This window comes from Corvus brachyrhynchos, unplaced genomic scaffold (assembly GCF_000691975.1).
Source record: "Corvus brachyrhynchos isolate BGI_N302 unplaced genomic scaffold, ASM69197v1 scaffold783, whole genome shotgun sequence".
Taxonomy (NCBI): Eukaryota; Metazoa; Chordata; class Aves; order Passeriformes; family Corvidae; genus Corvus; species Corvus brachyrhynchos.
The window spans coordinates 303,201-309,136 of NW_008236979.1; the positions used below are offsets into that span (position 1 = coordinate 303,201).

A 5,936-nucleotide genomic window follows, 5' to 3' on the forward strand; every position below is an offset into this window, starting at 1 on the left:
TGCCAGTAGTGCCTCCAGTTCAGTTCCTTAAAGGCCTCATCCAAGTACAGACACTCGTTCCTACAGGGCTGATGACTCAGAAAGAAATTACAAAGGATTAAGCTGTACATAATTTTTCTGGAAATGAGAGTTTGGCTCAGAGTATAGCTTCTGAACATGAAATTCTAACAGGAAGTGTTCCGGTGCTCCCCCACCCACAGGTAAAATAATGCGATGGTGACATTCACGGTCACTCTCTCCTCTGTGGGAACCACAGGAGAATTCAGCTAGTTGTCAAGAAGGGCCGGTCTTTAAATACAGGACCCGTCTTAAATTCATTGGGGTTTAGTTGTTGTAAAGATGACGCAAATATCACGTGGGATGCGACAGCCACAGGGGTTAGTTAGTGTTTTTGTAAACTCAAACCAGTCCTGTAGCCTCAAATAACATCATTTGAGAGCCAAGCAGAACAAGTGAACTGCTAAGATGATGGGCTGCCAGGTGCCAAAGCTTTTACAAGCCAAGTAATACGCAGCACTTAAGCCCAGAGGTAACATTACTCGCTGGCATACCAATTCCTTCCATACGGGATACACAGGGATATTTTTCCCCAAAAATCCCGCGAGGGATTCGCTCTGAATCCTCCTGCTGCGTGTCCCAGAGGTGAGGCCAGGTCGGCTGCGCCCTCTGCTGTCGAGAGCTGGAACTGGCGGGAGGCAGTGGCCTCTTCCCGGTGTAACCCATGGAGAACATCGCTGGAATTCTCTCATGCAACTCCATGGATTGTGAACGCTGGAGCGCGTTGTGGCACTACAGTTTGGGCCTGCCTAGATAATTGTGCTATTAATAATTTAAAATTAATCATGAAGCCACTACCGAGTGCCTTGCGTCATAAATATTTTAGACACTTGCTTCAAAATTATGATGTTTTACAATGCCAAAATTTAATGTCAGGCTCCACGAGATATTTCAATTATACCGCAAGACAAAGATATATGAATTTAAAGTCTGACAAAAACCTACTTTTAATTATGAATTAATGAGAAAGAGAGCTCTGCTGAAAGCTTCTATACTTGCACGGTAGTAATGTGCCTGAATTAATTTGCATAACTCATATGGACTATCAAGATCAGCTTTTGCTTATGATTAAACAGATTATCTGATGACATTTTAGGGATCAACAGATTATAGTCCTTAATCCAAAGATGTAAGTAACAATGAAATCTTATTATGCATTAGAAAACAAACAATGCAGTCAGAGCTGATCTGAAAATGACTCAGAAATCTCTTAGTAGGGTCAAGGCTAAGCACCTAAATTGTCCCCAGAAACACACACAGATTCTGGTTTCCAGACTTCCCTCTCTGCAAGTACTCAGACGAAAGATTGAGGGAACCAGTTTATATCAGGTAGACCACTCAATTTTTTTCCCAGTATTTTAGGGCAAAATCCAGTTTTATGTTTATTTATACCACATTCAGACCCTTGCATTAATTACAGTTGCAATATACCACAAACCCAGTAGTTTATCTTTAATCTCCTTCTTCAGCTTCCACTACCACAAGAAAAATATCCTCGTGCTCCTGCCAGCCTGCAGACTGCAGTGAAGTTGGCTAAGCTCTAACTGATCACATCTGAGTGTATTTTATCTGCTTTCAATAATTTATGTTATGCTCGCACTTGCAGATACTGGCAGAACATCCATATATTTACTTATAGAGGAAAGACTGGATTTTGGTGCTTTCAGTGGAATAGAAATATTTGAGGAAAACATTATGTGATTGGAAAAGAAATGTCTGATTTCACTGACAACATGTACTTCTGACTTCCTCGTGGTCTCCTTTACAAGCCATTACATAAGGCAAAGCAGGGTGGTACAGAGAGTGTAATTGAAGCACAAACAAGGAGCAGCTGCTGGGCATGCAATATTTGCCCAGTGTTGTGTCCTCCAAAGTAGCAATGAGTGCTGGTGTCAGGAGACTCTTGCAGATGTGACAGGTAAGCAGGCAGACAATAGATGAACGACTGGGAAGTTTGTAACCCAGCAGAAGACAAATTAATGTCTCCACAGAAGAAGCAGATGTGCAGATGCAGAACAGAATGCACAGGCCAGGAAATGCCTGAAAATGGGATTTATGAAATACTGCATGAGCTGATTACATGGAGCTGCTAGCGAATCAGCAAGGAGGGAGGTGATGTACACAGCTGAGAGCACAGAACCAGAAAGTTCCTGACAGAAAATTATTTCAATTCCACTGCATGCTCTTCAGTATGCAATGCACAGCATGCTTGCTTTCTGTAATAAAGCCCACCATCCGAAAGGTTATGACGATGATGTTAAATATCTCCTTAGCCCTCCTCAAAAGCAGAGATCATGCTGAGCTGCTAAAACTTCATTCTTTATTTCATCCAAGTAGTCACTGCAAACATAGATGTCAATCTGATTATTGTAAACACAACAAAATCCTGCACAGAATATCAACAGATATTGGGCATAGCTCTAACAGGAAAATTTAATCCTAGGGTAAAAAAATTCCCCAAATCTTCAGGCTCTCTGAAGCAAAAGTCCAGACTGCAGGAACTTCTTCTGTAATGTAGACAAATGCATCCATTAGACACTGGCATGGTGCCATCAATCCAAATAGCAGAGAGATTTTCAGATGGAAAGGCCAGCACATTATCTCACTGTCACATACCATCTAAATTGATTTAATCTAGACAATTTCATTAATTTGTGAGAAAGAAGAGAGTTCCCAAAAGCTCTATCAATTAGAATGGTCTCATTTTCACACTTTCACTTCTCACATTCATGCAAAACACTAACTCACTGCACGTACTACTCCAAAAAAAGAACTACCTTGCCAAAAAAAAAAAACAACCCCAACCCCAAGCCAGTAGAACTGTGCTCTCAAGGGTACTAAAATAGGTAGTAATACTTGTGTTTATTTCAGTGGAAACAACATCAAGCATGAGCAGGTGAAGATGTATTGTTGCACATGACATGACATTGGTAGCCCATCCTTAACTGCATCATCTCCAATTGAATCATTCCTAATGAGAACAAGAAGTATCCAAACAAAATGTAACCTTAGCTGAGTTCTTCTGCACTGACACTGGTGAAACAATTTTTCCATTAGTTTCCACTGATTTGCATTACTACTGGTTTGTCAGTATTTATCCAGTATTCCCAGCAGTGAGAAATCCATACATACGGTTGAGAAATTGGAGACTACTTTAAAAGAACATTAAAAAAATATATCTACAATTTGCAAGACATATAAGCACCAAAGACTGGATTCTGCGCTATGGCTACAAATTCAAGCCCAATCTATTGGCTGGTAAATGCAGGGCTATATGCAGACACTCAATTTGTTTAATAAGCTTAGGAATAATCATTTACATGTAATATTTTCTTTTTTTTTCCTTTACTGCAAGGCATTTCACATTGAGAAGTCCTAATAAGGAGTCACTTTACAACCAAAATCTTAATTTCAACCACAATGATCCTTTACTGCAAGGCATTTCATATTGAGAAGTCCTAATAAGAAGTCACTTTTACAACCAAAATCTTAATTTCAACCACAATGAACTGTTCTGTTTAAATAATAATGCGTTTATATACATCAGTCACTCTTAGAATAATAAGAAGCCCTCAAGCATTACAAAAGCTTTACCTCACCATCTGTGATTCTGTGATTTATGACTTCATAAATTGTTAAGTACAATTAGGAATACTCTCATGGTTATAAAACTGTCTCCTTTTATATCTTCATGATATCTTGCTGTTTCTTTATTCATTCTGCTGCTCAGAGATCGGAAAGCCCAAGCACACTCAAAAGACATTTTTGCAGGAAAAAGCAGATTGCAAAAGCATCTTAAATGACCACATTATCTTAGAAACAGATAGGCAGACACCTTCCAAATGCAGCACCTGTCCAGTTAATAATCACCTGAACACAGAGATGTTTCATCATGTGACTACCCACATAGAAAATTTACATTTCCTAGGAACATCTATAGAATATGACTTGACAAGAAGAGAATAAGAAAATTTTTTAAAACCCCAACATAATTGTCTTTTAAATTGATATTGACATATCTGGATTTTCGGATTTTGAGAAGGAAATAGCTCTGCTCCTTAGCAACTGCAACAAAGGTGTCCACATACAACTAGTATTTACTTCCACCAGGTACTTGGTCTGTAGCTCTCCATGCCTGCAAAGCACAGGGGTAGTAACAGCAATCAGTACAGCAGAATCATTACTAAGACTTCATCACAGCATCAAGTCATAGTCAGACTTCCCAGATGACACAATTTAAAGAACAGCAATTAAATAGTAGTTTTGTCCTGTCTTTTGATTCATCTCTCTCTGCTTGCTCCTAAGCATATGAGGAAGCTGGCGTTCATTCACCTCCAAAAATTAATGTGGAAACTTTTCTTGATTTAGTACTAAAGATTCTCCTCCCTTTCCCATACTGGTCTGTCACCTCCTCAGCATTTCACTCTGCTACCCAGTACCAAAGCAATCCTGTTCTCCTACTTCAATTTTCCAGTGTCCAAACATTTTCCAAAACATCATAATCCTTGCCAGCTACATCTATAACTTCTGCTCACCCCACTTTACCTCTGCTTTTCCTGTGGCACTGTAAAATGGGAGGGATGATCTTTTTCTCTGACGTATTTGATTTGGAGGTGAAATAAAGCCCTCTTCTCTCTGTGTGGGAAAAAAACAACAAACAAACAGTGAAATGGGCAATGTGCACATTGCCACAAGCCATCTCAACTGTAGTACCCTGCAAGAACCATGCCACGCACGCCACCAGCCTCTCACCCAGCAACAACAAGATAGGAACATTTAAGGTTGGAAAAGACCTCCAAGACTGTCAAGTCCGACCTTTGACCTAATGCCACCATGCCCAGTAAACCATATCACAAAGTGTCATATCAACTCGTTTTTTGAACACTTTCAGGAATGGTGATTCCACCACTTGCCACTGACTTTCTGAGCTCATCACCCTTACACTGTTTTGTGAAGAGTTATTTCCTTGAGGATGTCATTGGCCCTGTGGATGATGACAGACCCAAAATGTCTCAGCAGAAAGCAAGCTGGGCTTTTTGCCATACATGCCAGGGCTGCTCCATATTCATGCTATGCTGGCAGGAGGGTGGAGGCAGTTGTCTCCCCACCCTCACGATTCTGAGGGACCCCAGAGACCTTTGTGGGAGCCTGATGGCAGCCTCTGGGCACAGGGACTGTGGAGGTGGGCACCCCTTCCCCTTGCCTGAGACAGTCTATGCCCAGGTGGGCAAGAAGGCCAATGGCATCCTGGCCTATCTCAGGAATAATGTGGCCAGCAGGACCAGGCAAGTGACTGTCCTTCTGTACTGAGTACTAGTGAGGCCACACCTTGAGTGCTGGGCCCCTCAATTCAGGAAGGACATTGAGGTGCTGGAATAAGTCCAGGGAAGGGCAAAGAAACTGGGGAAGGGTCTGGAGCACATGTCCTGTGAGGAGTGGCTGAGGGCATGGGGGCTGTTTAGCCTGGAGAAAAGGAGGCTCATGGAAGACCTTATCATTCTCTGTAACTCCCTGGCAGAAGGTTGTGGCCATGTGGGGGTCAGGCTCTGCTCCCAGGCAACCAGCAACAGAAGAGGACATAGTTCTAAGCTGTGCCAGGGAAGTTTGGGTTGGTCATTAGGAAGAATTTCTTCACACGGAAAGTGATTGGACATTGAAATAGACTGCCCAGGGAGGTGGTGGAGTCACCATTCCTGGAGGTGTTTAAGGAAAAACTGGACATGGCACTCAGTGCCATGGTCTGGTTGACATGGTGGTGTTCGGTCGTAGGTTGTACTCGATGATCTCAGAGTTCTTTTCCAACCTAAGTGATTCTGTGACTGTTATTCACTTCTCTGCCCGGGAGGTGCCCGCAGAAGCGGGGGGTGGCTCGGGGCACA

At 42.0% G+C, this 5,936-nt stretch overlaps 1 long non-coding RNA gene across 2 annotated transcripts; it reads right to left on the minus strand.

Moving 5' to 3' along the window:
- Window positions 1–2,360: 2,360 nt before the first annotated feature.
- LOC108445293 lies at window positions 2,361–4,789 on the minus strand. Of its 2 annotated transcripts, XR_001860105.1 has the most exons (3): window positions 4,603–4,787; window positions 3,568–4,192; window positions 2,361–3,483 (listed from the first exon to the last, which is right to left on the minus strand). It is a non-coding gene; the product is annotated as an uncharacterized LOC108445293 (long non-coding RNA). The 2 variants fall into 2 exon arrangements; XR_001860104.1 differs by lacking the exon at window positions 2,361–3,483 and having other exon boundaries at window positions 3,484–4,192; window positions 4,603–4,789.
- Window positions 4,790–5,936: the final 1,147 nt, after the last annotated feature.